The 20,160-nt window shown below is 40.9% G+C and overlaps 1 protein-coding gene across 7 annotated transcripts in view; it reads left to right on the top strand.

The window, feature by feature from the left end:
• The window catches only part of ATXN1 (ataxin 1), a 465,758-nt gene that overhangs the window by 275,376 nt on the left and 170,222 nt on the right, over positions 1–20,160 (top strand). For all 7 annotated transcript variants that reach the window (XM_033216313.1, XM_033216310.1, XM_033216309.1 and 4 more), the window contains one exon: positions 2,414–2,551. The gene's annotated coding sequence lies outside the window, so the exon portion shown is untranslated. The remainder of the gene's footprint in view (positions 1–2,413; positions 2,552–20,160) is intronic.

Here is a 20,160-nt window from a genome sequence, read left to right as displayed (position 1 = left end):
CAGTGAAACCCCGTCTCTACTAAAAATACAAAAACTAGCCGGGCGAGGTGGCGGGCGCCTGTAGTCCCAGCTACTCGGGAGGCTGAGGCAGGAGAATGGCGTAAACCCGGGAGGCGGAGCTTGCAGTGAGCTGAGATCCGGCCACTGCACTCCAGCCTGGGCGACAGAGCGAGACTCCGCCTCAAAAAAAAAAAAAAAAAAAAAAGAAGTCTACAAGTAATGTGATCTGTTTTCAGTCCTTTTTGGGGGAGGGTTTCTTAACTTCAGCTGTGGCACGCAGGTGTCAACAAGAGAGCTTCCTTTTAGTTCACTGTGATGATGGAGTGACTTGGGGTGCATTAGAGAGCAGGGTCATTATTTGCCATCACATCAAGAATAACACCTGCATCAGGGGTGTTCCTCTCACAGAAATTAATCACAGAGAAGGTGTGTGTTGCTCTGATGGCCTAGCAGTCAGAAAGATGAATCATCTCTTATTTCAAGGTACGGAGAACAGTTGTGTCACTCATTTCTTTTTCAAGGGGACTCAGTTGAAATGGCAAAATAAAAAGGAGTGAAATCACAGAAAACAGTTGTACCTCACTAGATCAGTTCATATAATGCACAGACTGTTTCCTCTACCTGGAAACCTGGTGCCTGGCTAACTTCTACTCATTTTTGACCTTCCTGCTTGAATGTTAGTTTTGTAAGAGAAGCCTTCCTGAGACCCTTCTAAGTGAGGTACCCCCATCATGACTACAAATTACAATGTTCATTTTTCCTTCATACTGCCTATCCAGCTTTCACATTTTATGCATCCACTAAAACTCATATAATTATTTAATGTCTGTTCCTCTTGAGGCAGTGAGCTCCTTGGGTGCAGGATCCTAAGCTATTTTGTTTACCATGTATTCCCCCGTCAAACACAGAGCCTGGTGAATATAGCAAGTACCAAGTAAAATTGTTTCAAGTGAATGATTTAATTAATGAGAAAGCACTTGGTAAACTGTATTCATTATGAAAGTGTTGGTTAATTATATGTAACAGACACCTCTTTTCTCTCTTCTGCCCTAATTTTGTCTCTCCATTTTTTATTGGTTCTTTATTTTGAGGTCTACTTGTCAGTGTGTTACCAATTCCAAATCTACGATTTGTTATTATTCATTCTTGTCTTTTTTTTTAGAGATGAGGGACCACTCTTTTTTTTCCTGAGAAATGGTATTAATGACACCCACAATGCTAGTACTATAACTCTGTTTTTTCTGTGCATGCTCATGATTTGAAAGGAAAAACATGACTGGCCTTTGTCGATGATGTATTTGGGAAGCAGACAAGATTCTAGTGTAGCACTTAAATTCTGTTTCTCATCATCCCCAAAGCTGCTAATATAAGTTCCTGTGCCTCAAGTGTGCTTCTCAAAAGTACACAAGGCAAAATAAGTTGATAGTATCGTTCCAGGAGAAGCTGTTCCTCAGTCACCCTTAAAAGGGGGGGAAAAAATCAAGAAATCCAGGTGTGGAAAATATTAATGATCAGGATGTGAATAAGTCTTTTCATTAAAAGCAACAGCAAATAAACAAAAAGTTATCCAATCCTTTTCCATCAGGGCCTCGCTGTGCTACTTTGGTGGGTGTAAGTGTTGTCTTCGGTGGGCGGAAATGGCAGACAGCCAAGTGGAAAATTTCACAGCGTCGCAAACATTCAGTGCACAAAACGCTGCAAACCAGCAATCTGAGGGAGCCGTGTACCAAATAACCACGCTCCTGCATGTGCCCTACTGCCCACCTTACACTCTTTCTCTTAGCTTCCTGCTGGATGCCTTCACTTTCTTTTTCCCAGAGATTCCAGATTCTTCGTTTCTGTTCCTTTTCTTTCCTGAAACTCAGCACAGTAGGGCATACAGACGTTTGGATGCTCCAGGGATAGCTGATGATTGGTGCCTCGCCAGTGCTGACTTTTGTATTCTGGCTCCAGGGCTCAGGAACAGGCTTATGACCGCCAGTAACGCTTTGCATTTACATAGTGGATTTCTTCTCGGGAACTGTGTGTGCTTTGCGAGAATGATCCTCTTGATCTTCTCCATGACCCAGGAAGGTATGACAGTGGTAGAAGGTGCTAGTCCTTGGCTCCTTTTGCAGAAGAGTAAAGCCAAGTGGCCTGTTTTGAAGCTTTTTTGCAAGTTTGCATCTCAGCTAAGATTGTGTCTGAAATCTCCCAGAAATGGCTTCAACTTTGGGGTGAGGAGAGTCTGGCTGTACCGTGCTGTGTTCTTTTTGGGAAAAGAGCAAGAACATTGAACTTCTTTTTTAAGAAAATGATCTTTGGTGAAGTATCAATTCGTCTAATTGGTCGTGAGACTTTATTTGTTGAGATAACAAGTGATTTGATGATGCATTTACCTTTTTCTTTTTCTTCTGTTCTATTTCCATGCTAGGTATTTCTCACTTCTCTGTGAAAGGAAGAAAGACCACGCCTGAGCCCAAGAGCCCTCAGGAGCCCTCCAGCGCCTGTGGGAAGTCTCCATGGTGAAGTATAGGCTGAGGCTACCTGTGAACAGTACGCAGTGAATGTTGTAAGTTAACAACCAAGAACAATATCTGTAGTGGCTTGCCTGGTCAGGATTCATGAATCACTTGATGTAACTGAGCCAGGTGTTGAAGGGGTATTAGCATGAGCTCTAGGTGATCGTCCAATTAGTTTCTTTTTTGAAGGGAAGACGTCCTGTTTGTATTTGCTGGAACTTGCCTTTCTCTCAGCTTCTATGGCATGCTGCAAACTATCTACTTCAGGAATAAAAGGATAGAATACAGTGATTCTTTCATTGTAGAAACCCCTTTTCTACTGGTTCAGCCAAATAGTATCAGATTTAGAGCAGCCCCTTTAAACTGGGCTATTGCAATTCTTTTAGGTTGGTGAGTAGGGGGTAAAATTCTCCAGGCTAAGGATTAGCAATCAGAGTTTCCATCCAGCAATTATTCTTCTGCAGTTGATGAAAATGACATTTTTCTCTCTGGCTTTTAAAATCTTGAGGTATGCAAGTTATAAGCAGTTATGTGTGGTACTTCTCTTATTCAAAATGAGCTGATTTACTGGTTTTGATCAGGTTACTGGCTTGGGATTTTGAGACTAGAAAAGTTTGTTCCCACATGTCACCTGATGGCCACCTTGCATGACAAGTTTTAGTATCAGGAAATGGAAGAGATGACATAGTGTGACTTCAGGGAGCCCTTCCACTAGGAAATAATGCAAGGGTGCTCAGCCCTGCTACTTTCTGGAGAGTTTACCTTGTTGCTGGACTGTGTCACAAAATAAAGTTAGGAGATTTTGACCAGGAAAGAATATAGCTACATGAAACTCAGGATGGCCTATGAACACCTCTGAGGATGAGAAGATACTCTCTTCAAATTTTGGGAAATGACAAGCCAATTTCTTCTAAATTTTTGTTGTTTTTGTGTGTATATAAATACATATGAATATTTCTGCAATATATATGTATATTCTTGTTTATGTATGTGTATATATCTATATATATATTTTTAGGTTTCCAGCTTCTTGTGAACTCGGCCAGAAAACTTTTTTGAGCATGTATTACCTATTTTTTTTGCAGTTGCCTACAAGATTCGTAAAGAGCAAAGTGCAGCATATATCAGAGAGAAAAGTATTGACATGGAAAAAAATAGTTCCTAATATTTTTTGTTTCATAGATTTCTAAACATTTGTATTAAAATATGCATATGTATCCATGGCATATCCTCAGGGTTAAATAATTTAGTAATATTAATATGAGCTTATTAAATGCAAATTTTCCCAGTGCTTCATTGAAAGCAGACAGCGGGAGACACTGAAGCTTCCTTGTGTTTCCATTCTGTACACGTTGGGTCTAGTGGAAATCAGTCAACCTGGAATCAACTGACCTGAATCCAATTCCTACTGTTGAGATCAAGTACCTTGGCAACCTTGGGCAAGTCGCGAACGCCCCCATAAAGCAATATTTTGCAAGTCTGTGTATTGCTCCATACTACCTTATTTTCAATTTTTTGTTTTTTGTTTTTTAATTGAGATGGTGTCTTACTCTGTCACCCAGGCTGGAGTGCAATGGTGTGATCTCGATTCACTGCAACCTCTGCATCCCAAGCTCAAGCGACCCTCCCACCTCAGCCTTCAGAGTAGCTGGGACCACAGGTGCACACCACCATGCCTGGCTAATTTTTTGTATTTTTGGTAGAGACAGAGTTTCACCATGTTTTTCAGGCTGGTCTTGAACTCCTGAGCTCAAGTGATCCTCCTGCCTCTGCCTCCTAAAATATTTTGATTACAGGTGTGAGCCACCGTCCCCAGCCCATACTACCTTTTTACTAAGCAATCAGCATCTTGGTTTAGGGTCCCTGTAAGGGGCAGAGCATTGTGAAAGCACTATTTTACTTATTTATTTATTTATTTTTTTAAAAAAAACCTTACTGTAAAAGTTTCTGTCACTATCAAGGAATAATTGTGGGCCATGTTAGATTTGGGTACTCCAGTTACATTGCGTTTTACTAGAAATCATTTTCCCAATCAGGTAACTGTTAGAATGCACTTCTGGTGGTATTGTTTAAAGCATTTTTATCCTAGGAAACAAGTGTCTTATGTAAAACTGCTTTAGGTTTCAGGCTCTATTAAAATAACTCGTGCAGTTACCATAATCAAGATAGCTTTTGTTTCAAATCTAGTGGGGTTTTTTTGTTGTTGTTTTAACCGTTGCTTTGAACTGTTCGTGTGACACCCTGTCAGACCTCAAAGATTAAGTGAGGTTTTCAAAGAACTTCTGAAGTGTACACTTTAAGATGCCACATGGCAGACTTGAAATAATTTTAAAATCCTTCTGTAAATGGAGTGTGTTGAAGAGCAAGAAAATACCAAATTCTAGTGAACTTTTTCTGCGTGCTCAGTACTTTCTTTTCAAAACCACATTTGCTTGGTAGGGGCAGTGGGAGTTCCTCGTTTTCTTAGTAAACTGTGATGTTGGTAACCTTTCATTATCTGGGCACATGTTCACAACACTGGTTTTCTATCTTCCCTGGGTTTAGTGTCCTGCGTACCCCAAAGCCTGTGCCATGGAGAGTTGTTGCAGTGGAGAAGGCAGGCGATTTTCAAAGAATGCGTGTTTGCACATGGACAGGGTCTGGGAGTGGGTGTATAAATGTGTGAGTGATAATCACAGCAGCCATTGGAAGTACTGGTTCCCATGCTCAGCAGTTCCTGCAGATGTTCCTCCTTGCATTCATTCCTCTGCATGTCCCATTAACTGCCTCTCAAATCTGCCACCACTTGCCAGCAGATGGCCTTTGCCCCTGAACATGTTTCAGACTGGCTCTAAGATGGGGGATCTTGTACAAGAAGAGAATGGTGCTGACACTGAACTCCGAGTTAGCAGACCTGGATTTTATGCACAGTGCTGTTGTTAGTTATATAACCTTGGGCCCTCTCCACCACGGGGATTCATTTTACGATGGACAACTTGAGAAAATTCAGTTAAATCACGTGCAGTGGTGGTTCTCTGCAGGAAGTGTCTTATGTTGCATAAAGTATCAGCTTTAGATGAGGCCGATTGAACCTTTATTTTACCTTCTTGGGTTCCTAAAAATCAATGATTTGGCACTACCTCGTTTACAACTGTTTTTAAAACATTGAGCACAGTCTTAGGGTTAAAAGAAAACAAGAGTTATTACATCTTTCACTACTATGAAACCCTTTCCACAAGACCCTCCTAGGCACCATATGACAATTCAAAGGTATTTCTTTGAGACCATCCTTAGACTATAGCTTTAGCTGTTTAAATTTAGGGTCCATACTCATTGGTCCTTTTGAAAATAAACAGGAGCCATTTTTGAACTTGAGTTTTCTAAAACTAACCACCTCTGTGCTCAAATATTGGTTAGAGTCTAAGCAAGGAGAGAGATCCATATCTCATTCCTAAGCTTCTCTGCTTCCTTAAGAATTCTTGAGTTATCTTATCAAAGCAGCCTTCCCTGATCTACATAAAATAGCATCCACCGCATCCCTCTCAGTCCTCTAGCCTTCTGTGTTTTTTCTTTTAAGCATCTTACATATTATATATTTATTTGTTAATCATCAGTCTCCTCAACTAGTCTGCAAGCTCTGCAAAAGGAGGGATGGTATTCTTATTCTTATTCTTACTCCTTATTCTTATTCTTATTCTTATTCTTCCCTGGTGAATGAATAGTACCTAAAATACTGCTTGCTCCCATAATGGGCAGTCAGTAAATATTCACTGAATGAATGTCTAAGGATAGAGTAAGTGTGTCCCTAGGCCTCTCATGTGTGGGCCTGAGCCATTAGGAAAAGGAACATACATGCTGTTCTGATGAGATTGCTTGAATCTGACAGCAGTTTAAGGGTGTGGGGAAGAGATGGAGCGTCTAGACTATTTTCTTTTCCTTAGAAGTGGATACTTGATATGTATAAAGAAATGTGAGGAGGGAACAATTTGTGTTAAAAAAAAAAAAGTTTTCTAGACCTATCAGTAGAGTTTGGGGATTTTCTAATACTTTTTTTAAAAGTCTGCACTGTGTGTATTTCCTCTCCTTTCCATTTGAGTGGTTTGCTTTGTCACTTGTTTGTGAGCATCCTGCCCTGGCTTTCTGTGAACGGTGGTGGTTTTGTCTCTTATCATCACATCATTTCATCACTACTTACGTTCATGTTTCTTTTCAAAGTAGGACCGGGCCCGAAGTGCTGTATCTCCCTAGAAAGGGGCTGACTGAATAGCACTTCATTCCAGTGCACACCTTAGAATGAAAAAATGGTGTGCTGGTACAAATGAAACCCATTTAATGTCTCTGTGGTGTGTGATGGGAAGTTCACAAAAGCTTTCTTAGGGAGGCATTGTGCTATTTAGCTTTTGAGGACAGCAATAATAAAGGTTTCTGGAATTCTCTGTGTCTGTGTAGTCCCTTTTCAGAATAACTGCTCTGAGTGCAGGCATTACATTATTCCTAGGAAGAAATGGAGAGACTAAAATAAATACCTCTGTACCTGTGTAAACAGCATTATGCTGTCTGTATAAGTCTTAAAAAGTGGGAGCTGAATTTCTCTTACTCTGAATCTCCAGAGTAAGAGAATTGCACACACACACTCTCTAATAAGAGCAATCTGGGAATTTCCCTCCGTGTCTGTCAATTTGTACCTTTTAGATTTGCCATCTGTGATACCAAATTCTCCAGCACTATCATAAAAAAAATCTGAAGTAGGTAAGAGGGTCAGGAGAGAAGGGGAGATTCTACCACTGTTGGACAAGTGAGGGAGAACAATCTCCTTTTTCTTAAATCCTTGCTTGTAATGGTCCTGCAAATTGACCTGCAGATTGTAAAGGCAGAGAGGGTCTGACTGAGCTTATTCCATCCAAGTGCGCTGGGAATCGCTTCAAGTCTTCTAGAGTTTTCTCTTTCACCCATTTCTCTCTCTTCCTCAGACTTCCTCAAATGGCTTCTGATTGACAGCTTTGCTAGTTCCTGGCCATTGCCCCTGGTGTGTTATTTGGGATTGGCACCTTTGGCAGGGTCTTTGCAGGAGTCACTGCTTCTAAGAAGTGGTGTCAGAGCTACCTCCTGAGGCAGCTAACAAAGTGCGCCCATCCCAGGCACACCCTTTCCCCTCGGCGCCTTCTTCCTCAAATACTCAGCTCCTTCGCTCAGCATCTTGGACAGGATGAGGAAAATGCAAAGAACACTCAGACGTTGTGGAAGGAAAAAAGTTCATGGATCTTTTACAACCTTCGTGTTCTATGCGGGAAGGAAAACATCAATAGCCTGGTCAGGCTGCTTTGTAACTGAATAGTGCTGAGGTAAAATGCTTTTGTGTTCTCTTTAAGTTTAGAGTTCACTCAATACATAATATTTATTAACAGACTGTTGTGTGCCAAGATGTTCTGGAGTCCATCAGGGATCCAGTGCTGAGTAATCTGTACTTACCGCCGTTTGAGACTCTAGGAAGGTGCTATGGGAGGATGAACTTGGTGGCGGAATCAGGTGTACGAAAGGGACGATGGGTAAGAGTCATCAGCCCTGGAATTTCAGGGAAGACATCTAAATTGAGCCTTCAAACAGAGGTAGAATTTCAACCCAATCTATGTGTGTATTTAGAGAAGACAAAGGAGGCTTTGAGAAGAGACTAGGAATAGTCTTTTGTGTACTATTTCTGTGTCTGGGCATGTGAGAGCTCAGAGCCAGAGCTTTCTTTCCATCAGAAATTGTTTGAACACTGACAAAAACATAGCATGAGGATTTGTAGCACATGGTCACCAGGCCACCATTTTCTTCAGGATCATTTTAGATCTTTTTTTTTTTTTTTCAGACAAAGTCTCTCGCTGTGTCGCCCAGGTTGGCATGCAGTGGCACGATCTCAGCTCACTGCAACCTCTGCCTTCTGGGTTCAAGTGATTCTCCTGCCTCAGCCTCCCAAGTAGCTGGGATTACAGGCGTAATTTTTGTGTTTTTCATAGAGTCAAGGTTTCACCACGTTGGCTAGGCTGGTCTCAAAACTCTTGAGCTCAAGTAATCTGCCCACCTCGGCTTCCCAAAGTGCTGGGATTATAGGCATGAGCCGCTACACCTGGCCCATTTTAGATTTTTTTTTGTTTTTTATTTTTTATTATACTTTAAGTTCTAGGGTACATGTGCATAACGTGCAGGTTTGTTACATATGTATACTTGTGCCATGTTGGTGTGCTGCACCCATCAATTCGTCATTTATATCAGGTATAACTCCCAATGCAATCCCTCCCCCCTCCCCCCTCCTCCCTCCCCATGATAGGCCGCTTCCCGAGTCCAAGTGATCTCGTTGTTCAGTTCCCACCTGTGAGTGAGAACATGCGGTGTTTGGTTTTCTGTTCTTGTGATAGTTTGCTAAGAATGATGGTTTCCAGCTGCATCCATGTCCCTACAAAGGATGCAAACTCATCCTTTTTTATGGCTGCATAGTATTCCATGGTGTATATGTGCCACATTTTCTTAATCCAGTCTGTCACAGATGGACATTTGGGTTGATTCCAAGTCTTTGCTATTGTGAATAGTGCCACAATAAACATACGTGTGCATGTGTCTTTATAGCAGCATGATTTATAATCCTTTGGGTATATACCCAGTAGTGGGATGGCTGGGTCATATGGTACATCTAGTTCTAGATCCTTGAGGAATCGCCATACTGTTTTCTATAATGGTTGAACTAGTTTACAATCCCACCAACAGTGTAAAAGTGTTCCTATTTCTCCACATCCTCTCCAGCACCTGTTGTTTCCTGACTTTTTAATGATTGCCATTCTAAGTGGTGTGAGATGGTATCTCATTGTGGTTTTGATTTGCATTTCTCTGATGGCGAGTGATGATGAGCATTTTTTCATGTGTCTGTTGGCTGTATGAATGTCTTCTTTTGTCCTTTGCCCACTTTTTGATGGGGTTGTTTGTTTTTTTCTTGTAAATTTGTTTGAGTTCTTTGTAGGTTCTGGATATCAGCCCTTTGTCAGATGAGTAGATTGCAAAAATTTTCTCCCATTCTGTAGGTTGCTTGTTCACTCTGATGGTAGTTTCTTTTTCTGTGCAGAAGCTCTTTAGTTTAATTAGATCCCATTTGTCAATTTTGGCTTTTGCTGCCGTTGCTTTTGGTGTTTTAGACATGAAGTCCTTGCCCATGCCTATGTCCTGAATGGTACTACCTAGGTTTTCTTCTAGGGTTTTTATGGTATTAGGTCTAACATTTAAGTCTCTAATCCATCTTGAATTAATCTTCGTATAAGGAGTAAGGAAAGGATCCAGTTTCAGCTTTCTACTTATGGCTAGCCAATTTTCCCAGCACCATTTATTAAATAGGGAATCCTTTCCCCATTTCTTGTTTCTCTCAGGTTTGTCAAAGATCAGATGGCTGTAGATGTGTGGTATTATTTCTGAGGACTCTGTTCTGTTCCATTGGTCTATATCTCTGTTGTGGTACCAGTACCATGCTGTTTTGGTTACTGTAGCCTTGTAGTATAGTTTGAAGTCAGGTAGCGTGATGCCTCCAGCTTTGTTCTTTTGACTTAGGATTGTCTTGGCAATGCGGGCTCTTTTTTGGTTCCATATGAACTTTAAAGCCGTTTTTTCCAATTCTGTGAAGAAACTCATTGGTAGCTTGATGGGGATGGCATTGAATCTATAAATAACCTTGGGCAGTATGGCCATTTTCACGATATTGATTCTTCCTATCCATGAGCATGGTATGTTCTTCCATTTGTTTGTGTCCTCTTTGATTTCACTGAGCAGTGGTTTGTAGTTCTCCTTGAAGAGGTCCTTTACATCCCTTGTAAGTTGGATTCCTAGGTATTTCATTCTCTCTCTCTTCCATAGTGAATGGAAGTTCATTCATGATTTGGCTCTCTGTTTGTCTGTTACTGGTGTATAAGAATGCTTGTGATTTTTGCACATTAATTTTGTATCCTGAGACTTTGCTGAAGTTGCTTATCAGCTTAAGGAGATTTTGGGCTGAGACAATGGAGTTTTCTAAATATACAATCATGTCATCTGCAAACAAGGACAATTTGACTTCTTCTTTTCCTAACTGAATACCCTTGATTTCTTTCTCTTGCCTGATTGCCCTAGCCAGAACTTCCAAGACTATGTTGAATAGGAGTGGTGAGAGAGGGCATCCCTGTCTTGTGCCAGTTTTCAAAGGGAATTTTTCCAGTTTTTGCCCATTCAGTATGATATTGGCTGTGGGTTTGTCATAAATAGCTCTTATTATTTTGAGGTACGTTCCATCAATACCGAATTTATTGAGCATTTTTAGCATGAAGGGCTGTTGAATTTTGTCAAAAGCCTTTTCTGCATCTATTGAGATAATCATGTGGTTCTTGTCTTTGGTTCTGTTTATATGCTGGATTATGTTTATTGATTTGCGAATGTTGAACCAGCCTTGCATCCCAGGGATGAAGCCCACTTGATCATGGTGGATAAGCTTTTCGATGTGCTGCTGAATCCGGTTTGCCCCATTTTAGATTTTTATATGTAAAAGTTGAAGCAGGAACTTGAGATGCCTAAAGAATGATGCCTCCCGGAGTTAGTAAGGGCAGTGTTTCCAACTGAACTTTGGACAGAAAAACATATCCAAAACTAAATATATGTTTTTTAGGTGGTATATAATGTTCAAGAATCCACAAGAAAGAAGGGCAGGGATGAATGAATAGTAATAAAAACTAGTTGACATTGTTTTGTCATAGAACCCAAACAAAATCTATTGGTTCTTAACAACACATAAATTACTCCTTAGGACTAATGTAAAGAGAAAAATAGGTAACTTCATTTTTTAATTATCTAAATTTTTCACTTTTGTAAAAGAATCATATTATACCATAAAAATATTAACCACGTCTCCAACTTAAATTCATGTTAAATTTCCAGTGGTAGCTATGTAATAAATTATTGCTAGGTAGAATCGTAGACTGATAGAATTAATCCATCTTCTATAAATCCTGAGGATTATGTTAACCTTTTTCAGACACCTAAACAAGTATATTACATGATTCAGAAAAAGTCATTTTTGACAAGTATAAAATGATTTTTAGGTGTGATAGCAAATTAGCTGTTTGAAACCTATGTTAGAGAAATTAAGTTTTCAGAGTAATTTTTTTTCTATTTGTGCTTATATTCCTGAAACAACTTACTTAAGAAGAGTCTCCTTAAATGGAAACATAAATGGTATACAAATGGTGATCCTCTATTGTCATCTTTTATTTCCAAAACTCAGGCAGGTTTTTGTCATCATGCTCTTTGCACTCTTAACCATCTTCTTCTACTTTTAAATTCTACTTCTTTCTCAATATCTTTATAAACAGCATCTTATGATCATTTCCCAGTCTTGAGTGCCTGGCACTGGGAGGTGACCTGCCCACATTGCTAGCAGAATTCGCTGCTGGACCCCTGCACAGGTCCCGAGCTGTTGGTTACGTGTTTCAATCTGCACATCAGCCATCCTCACCAGCCTTCCTTTGTGCATCTAGAAATGAAAATGCTCTTGACAAAATGGTATTCTAAAGTTTCCATTAGGTTGCTCTTCATTTCATTTTTCCTTTCTTCTTCCCAAGCCTTTGTGGCTTGCATAGAATTGAAAAAAAAATGTAATTTCTCCAGGGCTAATATCCAAGACTTTGATAGGCAGTCTTAATGCCTGGGGCTCCTACGAGTTGCTACCCGTTATAAGCATTGTAAAACTCACCCTGGAGAACAAAGAGAACTGGGCACAAAGATTATTCTCTTCTTCTACCATGGCAAGCCATAGTTTTCCGGTTTCCTTTGACTTTTTCTTCTTTGATCTCTAAAAGGAGGTAGAGGAGAAGAATGCTATTGTTCAGAAAGGAGAAAGCTATTACTTGTCCAAACAGATTGTTTTTTCTTTCTCTTTGGCAACCTCAATGGCTCTACCTGTTTCTGGCTCTCATACTTCTGCTTGTGAACAGCCTTCCTCCCTAATTTTCAGGAAACTAACAAATTAAACGTGCAGATGTCAGGTGGTTACTCCATATCTACTGGCTCACATAATTCAAAACAGAGTCATTCAGCGTCTATCTAAAGCTAGTTCCTTGCCCCTTCTCAGTCACCACCACATCAAGCACAAATGTAGATGAAAGGGTAGTGTGTCAAGGTGAGAGCTGCCCACTGGGTAGTGTTACTCTGTCACTCACTGTAGGGGACAGATTAGCTGCCAATCAGTATCTCATTGCTGTCATCGGAGTTTATAATCCAGGTTCCCAGCCCCACTGGTGATCTATTTCTGTGCCTCTGCAGTGACGCCAGTTGTCCTAGCAATGTGCTGGCTGGCACTTCGTTAGAGGGAAGTGAGGGAGTGGCGGTGGAAGAGGGTGGCCTCGAGAGGGTCAGAAGGAAGTTGGCAGTCACCTTGCTCAGAGAGGATTTTCCATTTCCCTCATCTGGGCAGGCCTCCAGGAGGAAGACGTCACTTACTAAGTGTATCATGGGAGTGTCACTTACTAAGGATCGTGGACCACATGGTCTTTCTGGTACAGATAGAATCTCATGGAGAATAACAAATGAATTAATGGGTAGTCCAGGCAGAATGTGGAGACTGCCGGGCCAAGATGTTAGGTGATCTCAGAGCATCTCATGGTGTCAGTTTTTCTTGTGAATCAGGTTAATGTTCTGGTTGTTTATCAGCACTGGCATGCAGAGTTGGAGACATGAGTAGATGTTTCGGAGGAATCAGAGGTCAAGGGAGGCAGAAGGAAGGGAAAACACCATGACAGTCCCTCTTGGCCACTTTTCTTGTTGACAGGTCTGGCCTGAAAGCTGTCCAGTGTAACAAGAGCCTTCTTACAGAGCTCTGGTAACTTATCCATGCTCCCAGCCTTGAAGAGGAATACGGCCCACCTTGTACTGTTCTTTTTAATTGCTCTCCGCTCTTTATGCCACATTGAATTGGCACTAAATGACTTTTTCCACCATTTTCTGATTTGGATCCAAAGAACATAGAAATACTGTGGATTGTACCTTAAAGTCCCTGTCCAAGGTGGCCTTGCCTAGATGAAATCTAAAATGGCCAGTCAAGTGACATTGGCAGACCTGGGGGCTTCCCTCCATGGCCACTTCTCTGTGGAAACCCCCAGGCAATAGATTTGGTGACATTTTCTCCTGAGAGTGCTTCTGGTCTGTGTGGTCCTGGAGATGCCAAGACATTTTTCACGAAGAAAGATACTCAAGGTGGGTCTTTGCAAGGAAATGGGGAACCAGGAAGACTGATGAAAGGGTGTCCCCCGAGCACGGAAGATGCACAGATAAAAGGAAGTATGAAGTATGCATTGTTGCCTTTCCCTTCACGACTAAAAGAGTTTTTGTAGTCTCACTGACCTTCCTCATTTGTTCCACTGAATGACCACACTCAAGCTGAGATAATTGCATGAAACTGTGTGCTTATGATGGGAAAGGCATTTAGGGTGTAACTGACCATTTCTAGCACCTTTTGTATACTCAACAAGTATTCATTTCTCCTACCGTAGCTGAAATAAGGGCTGGTAGTGAAGATCTGGGACTGAAATTGAAATAAATAATTTTTGGAAAAAGAAAAACTCCAAGGGTAGCTGTTGGCACTTTCAGAGCATCCTGTATTTTCAGGATGTTTCGTATGAGATAAAGTCAATCAGTTTTGTTTGACAGGGTGTAGTGTGCCCAGCCAGGTCCTTATTTTAAATTGCCGAAATGATTTAAATGATAGAAGATATTGTGTGTTCCTGAAACAATAAATACCTATTAAGTGCATTTTGATACTGTGGAGAAGTACAGTTTTGTTTTTTTGGATTATTGTATAACTGTTCATTCAACACTTAGTGTTTAAATACTCATCATTCTTTATGGTGCACAGGTAATAAAGATAGTTCTCTCATGTGAATAAGAAATACAACTAATATGAATGGCATTAAAGTTAGAAGATTCAGATTCTTCTCTGGGTTTGATGGTTGCTTTTTTAGAAGAAATTTGGTAAAGTAGATGATAGCCCAGTTAGGTTTCATGAACTTCATGCTTCATGTTCTTTTCTTTTTACCACCTAGCTAGATACACAATAAATATTTGGAAGCATACTAGAATAGAAAGAACCCATTGTCTCTTCTTCCTGAATAAGTTGTCGTTGATCACAAGGGTAGGTGTGAATCAAAATATTAATGACTAGGCCGGACGCAGTAATTCCAGCACTTTGGGAAGCCACGGTGGGTGGATTACCTGAGGTCAGGCGTTCAAGACCAGCCTGGCCAACATGCTGAAACCTCATCTCTACTAAAAATATATATAAAATTAGCTGGGCGTGGTGGCGCATGCCTGTAGTCCCAGCTACTTGGGAGACTGAGGCAGGAGAATCACTTGAACCCAGGAGGTGGAGGTTGCAGTGAGCCAAGATCATGCCACTGCACTCCAGCCTGGGCAACAGAGTGAGACTCCATCTCAAAAAAAAAAAAAATTAATGACTAAGGAGAAGCTAGGGACACCTTGGGCGCTGTCCAATAGCAGGAACTTCAGGCTAAGCATGGACACCTGGGTTCTCTTCCCATCCCTGCCCTTTTAGACCAAGGGCAAGCTACTTTCTTTCTGGGTGCCTCTATTTCCTGATATTCTGAAGGAATATCATTATCACTGCCACTTACAGCATCAGATTTAAAGTATTAGTTCATATAAGAGGCTCTTTGAATCACATTTGGGTTCAGATTTCAGACCTGCCACTCATTAGCTGTGTGTCCTGTGGGAAATTGCCCAACCTCTCTGAGCCTTATTTACTTCATCTATAAAGAAGGTCTGACCATACCTACCCTCATGACTTATTAAGAGAGTTAAATGCGATAAAGTCTGTTCAGTTTTTGCCCAGTGATTGCTCCCTAATAACTGTGGCAGCCATGATGCTGTTATGATGATAAATTTCACAAAACAAAATCTATCATGATGTGTTGCTGAAGTGAACAGGTGAGCAGTTGCAACTTGCTAGTCTCTTTGTTGTAGAGACATTTCCTTTGTAATAGGAGTTGTCATTAACTGTCATTGTCATTACACTGACAATGAATTCAGTTATGTATTGTTAAGACCTTCTGCTTCCTTGACATGTATATAGTAGAATAATTATGACAGTGAAGGTGACACATTTGTCAGAATTATCCATGTGCATATGCTGAGGGCCCTGGAATTTTAGGTGAATTTTATAGTATTAGTCAAACTGAAAGGCAGAATGAGTTTGGAAGCTATAATAGTCTCATCTATAAAAGGAGTAGGGAGATTCCCAAAGGCTATTGATATGAGTAGAACTCTAAAAAAGTAAAACATTAAAATACATTTTGATGTGGTTACCGTGTCTAGGTGGTGATAGGTAAAAACGGTCTAGTCTAATTCTTTGAAATTTAGGATAGAAGAAAGTCTGAAGATGGATATCTACATTATTTTATCTTCTTTCAGCAAATATTTACAGAAAGAGAGAGCGATTGTGTGTGTGTGTGTGTGTGTGTGAGATCTTCTGGGATCAGGGAAGCTTTCATCCTCAGACTTGAATGATGAGTAGGTGTTAACCAGAAAACGAAGTGGATGTATCAGTTAACATATACTGTGTAACAAGCCATCCCAACAGTTAAGGTCCAAGACCACAATCTTATGATTGTAGGTCACCTGGGCTATTTTAGTCTGGGCCAGCTTGGCTGGGACTGGTTAATCCAGCATGGTCTCACTCGTGTGGCTACTAGAAGGCTGGTTTGCCTGAGAGATGGGTGATCTTCAGCTGGGACAGCTTGTCTCTGCTTCAGGTGGCCTCTCATCCTCCTGTAGAGTAGTCTGAGCTTCTTCACTTTGTAGGCTCAGGGTTCCCAAAAGCAGCAAGAGAGGGCAAACCCCAGTGCATGAGTGCTTTTCAAGCTCTGCTTCAAGATGCTTGTTAATTTCCCTTTAACCAAAGCAAATTACTAAATTTGTTCAGTTCAAAGGATGGGGAAACTCTAGTTCTAGTCACATAGGGGACAACATGAGCAAAGCTCAAAGGTAAGAGAGAACATGGTGTGCTGGAAGACTGCAAGTAGTTCGGAGTGGCTGGAGTCAGGCATATGTGAAGTCTCATGAAGAACAAGCCAGATTATAAAGTGTCTTTTCAGTAAGCTCTGCTGAGGAGTTTAGAGTTTATCTTGAAGACAGGGGAGTGGTCATTGAAAGAGTTTAAGCAGGATGTTGACATGATCAATAAGATGTGTAGAGACATGGTTAGGTGGCAGAAGCCTAAAAGCACTCATTAGCCTAGACAATTCAGGAAATTTCCAAAGAGATGACCCAGGGATAGCATAGGAGAAGATGGAAGGACTTGACTGAGAGGTGGCTCAAAGCTGACGTGTACTTTCAGAACAATGTGACCAGAAAAGGGGTTGGAGGCCCTTCAAGGTAGAGCAGAAAAGACAGAAGCTCAGGTCATCAGCAATATCTGTATGAATCTGGTGGGAGAACTCCACCAGTGTTCCTCACCTCGCTCCTTTGTGGGATCCTGCCAGACTCCAATGTGCTTGGATTCTAAATAAACACCTACCAAGGAGCTGAGTCAAAGAGATTCCAGTCTCTGAAAGTCTCTTGTCATTGTCATCATCCAGCCAAAGACTTTTCCTTCCAACATGTTTTTCCCTTTGACCTCAAAATAAACAATGTGTTCTTAAGGCTCTGGGGTGCTCTCAAAATGCTTCTCTGACCTCAGATAGGACCATGCTTAGCCTTTAATTTCCAGATCTGACCTTTTAACTACACTTTTAAGCGTAACTCTTTCAAAAGGCAAAAATAGAAATGACTGTTTCATTTCACCAAATTCAAATTGCCAAGAGTGAGAACGTGCGGTTTTCACCGGTACGTTTGGGGACCAGTTTGTTGTCACTGCAACTGCCTGATATCGGGTCAGAGCGGCTGGGTATTTTTCAGTCCTTGGGGTTTTAACTCAAATGTTGAAAGTGCTATCTTTTATAGATAAAAATGAGGGAGGGGAGCATCAAAATGTGTGCGATGCAGATAATAATTTGCCAGGTTTTCTTTCTAATTTTTTCATTAAAAAAGAAAATACAGAAGAGTCTAAAAGTAGGGCAGTCTGCCTTCATTCCTGTGCTCTTTTCCTTGAGGGACACCTTCCCCAACCAAATAATTGAAAATAAATGGGAATTGTGGGAACAGAGGAAGACAAGAAGGAAAACTAAAAACCCAGAACCTAATCCTCCAGGGGCAGGCGGGCCACTTTTGTAGCTCAGATTCTGACATTTTCTCCAATGAAAGAGTTCGAACAGACTTCCTGATTGGAGTGCTGTGTCAGCATTAAACTCAATGCAGGGTTCTGCTCTGGCACCTTTGGGGCTGGTGGGTTAGCCCCTCAGCGTGCCATGTCTTATCACCAGCACTGCTGACTGAATGGGATGCATTTTCAAAGACAGGAGAGGGTCTGAAAGACCCCAGGGCACGGTCGGAGCCTGCAGGCATTTGTTTGCTGCTGAGAACCATGGCAAGCATTTTTGACATTTTTATCAGAGTCTTAGTTAAACAGTTATGTGGAGGACTGATAAAGAAGTGTGTGATAGGAGACTTCCTAATTTAAAGTACCCATATTTGGCGAGCTTTATACTCATGTGAAATGGAAATGAAAACATGGCATGTTTTGGAATTCCTGATTCTGCTTATTTGCTTTAATAGCAGATCATTGCATAAACACTGACTCACTGCATTCTATACTGAAAGGAAGATATGGTTTGCTGTGTTCAATCTGGTCTGACTTCCAGAACACAGTATAGAACAAGTGCCAGAAGAAGGGATGAGCTCAACTTTATAGGTGACCGGAGAGATGCCCAATTCCATGTTTTGTTTTGTACAAACACATGACCTTACATGAAGTTTTGCATAAAATATTGAAACAGTATGTGACTCTTTAAAAATATGTATATAATCCGTTCTAGAGTATATGGAGTAGAGAGTAAAAAAATAGAGTCTTCTTATTTTTGGAAGTGGGGTGAAGACGCAGGTGTGCATATGCTGCCACCTGCGTGTTATTTCACTGAGTTTTGTCAGGTTCTTTTCTTACTCACCTGCACTTTGTATGTTACCTTAAGCACTGTAACCATTCTAAGCTGCCGGGGACATGGGTATGCAAATAAAGTCAACGCTGTGATTAAAACCACCTCCTGTTGTTTACCTTTTTAGAAATTTTAATAATACAGTCAAGTCTGAAAGAGTGGAACTTTTCTCAGAGCTACACACTTGGTTGCCTCTTCTTGATTAATGTATAGGGGTGGTCATTGTAACCTAAGGTCTGACAGATGGTGCGGAGATTGATGAAGTAAGGCCTGTTAAGTATTCTAAGTGTCTTATAAAGAAAAATAGGCGAACCTAATTCAAATTGTTGTTGCTCTCCTAAACTTCTTTTATGTAAACTCCCTGTATATTACAATGACAGACTTTCTCTCTCTCTCTCACGCGCGCGCGCACACACACACACACACACACACACGCCTGCATGCACACAAACACACATGCGCACATATGCACACTCCTGACATGCTCTGCTGAAAGCTGCCCAGCTATGGAGAGGTGAGAATCTAATCCAGAGCACATGGCTGCTTTGCATTTCACTGGCTGTCTAGTGTCACTCTATGATATAGGCATAAGGTCATAACTGTGAGCTATCATTGTCACTTATCTTAATATTAAAGCCCCCTGATCCAATCTGTCTGCCTTATCTATTACATCATTTACATATCTAGATTCTTCAAATGTAACTACTCATTGCAGCAAACCAGGAACACCGAGCTCTAAAGCATCTCCATTCACTTCGTTCATCTCAATCTTAAATTACTAACCATAGTTCAGTTCCAGGATGACACTAAAAATTCAAAATTACTTTCTGTGATTAACTTACATTGTGATGGTTGAGAATTATTTAGTAGAAGACCTGTTCATCTTCTGATAAAGCCCTTTCCAAGTTTTGAATTTTGTGTGTGTGTGTGTGTGTGTGTGTGTATGTGTGTAATTGCCAGGAGTCTTTCAGATAGCAGGGAGATTGTTGGAATGAGAAAGCAAAGCTTGTATGAAAACTTGTGGCAAAAGGTCATCTGTGCTGTGGGGGAAATTTCAAAGTAGGCACAGTTTGTTTCCAGTGGTTCCTGCCTGTCCTTTCAGTGGCTGGTCACTCTCTGTTGCCTTTCCAGTCAGATATTTCCCCTCTTCCAATGCCTGACATCAGTCTAGTTACCTTGGTTGGCCTGTGGAGAAAAACAGTCTTGTTAAGACACTCACATTAAGCTGATAGAGACCTTGGCTAGGATAATTGCGTTTTTCAAGGGCTAAGGGATGGAAGGATTTAATTTTTCTCTTAATTATTTTTTATAGAGATGCAGTCTCACTATGTTGCCCAGGCTGGACTCACTCCTGGCCTCAAGTGATCCTCCTGTCCTGACCTCTCCAAGTGCTGGAATTACAAGCGTGGCCAGAAATTTTTAATGATGATTTCCACTGATCCCAGGGGAGATCTTTTGGATGTCATTTTTCAAACAGATTAGGAAGCAAGCAGCTGCCTACCTAATCAATCCATACTACCCATTCTGATGTCTGTGCTATAACTTTCCGCATAAAATAACTAACTTAATAATAATCAAATAATTTTGCATGTAAG

This window comes from Trachypithecus francoisi, unplaced genomic scaffold (genome assembly GCF_009764315.1).
Source record: "Trachypithecus francoisi isolate TF-2019V2 unplaced genomic scaffold, Tfra_2.0 Lachesis_group10, whole genome shotgun sequence".
Classification (NCBI taxonomy): Eukaryota; Metazoa; Chordata; class Mammalia; order Primates; family Cercopithecidae; genus Trachypithecus; species Trachypithecus francoisi.
Note: the sequence above shows the minus strand (reverse complement) of the source record. Positions and strands in the feature narration are given on the sequence as shown.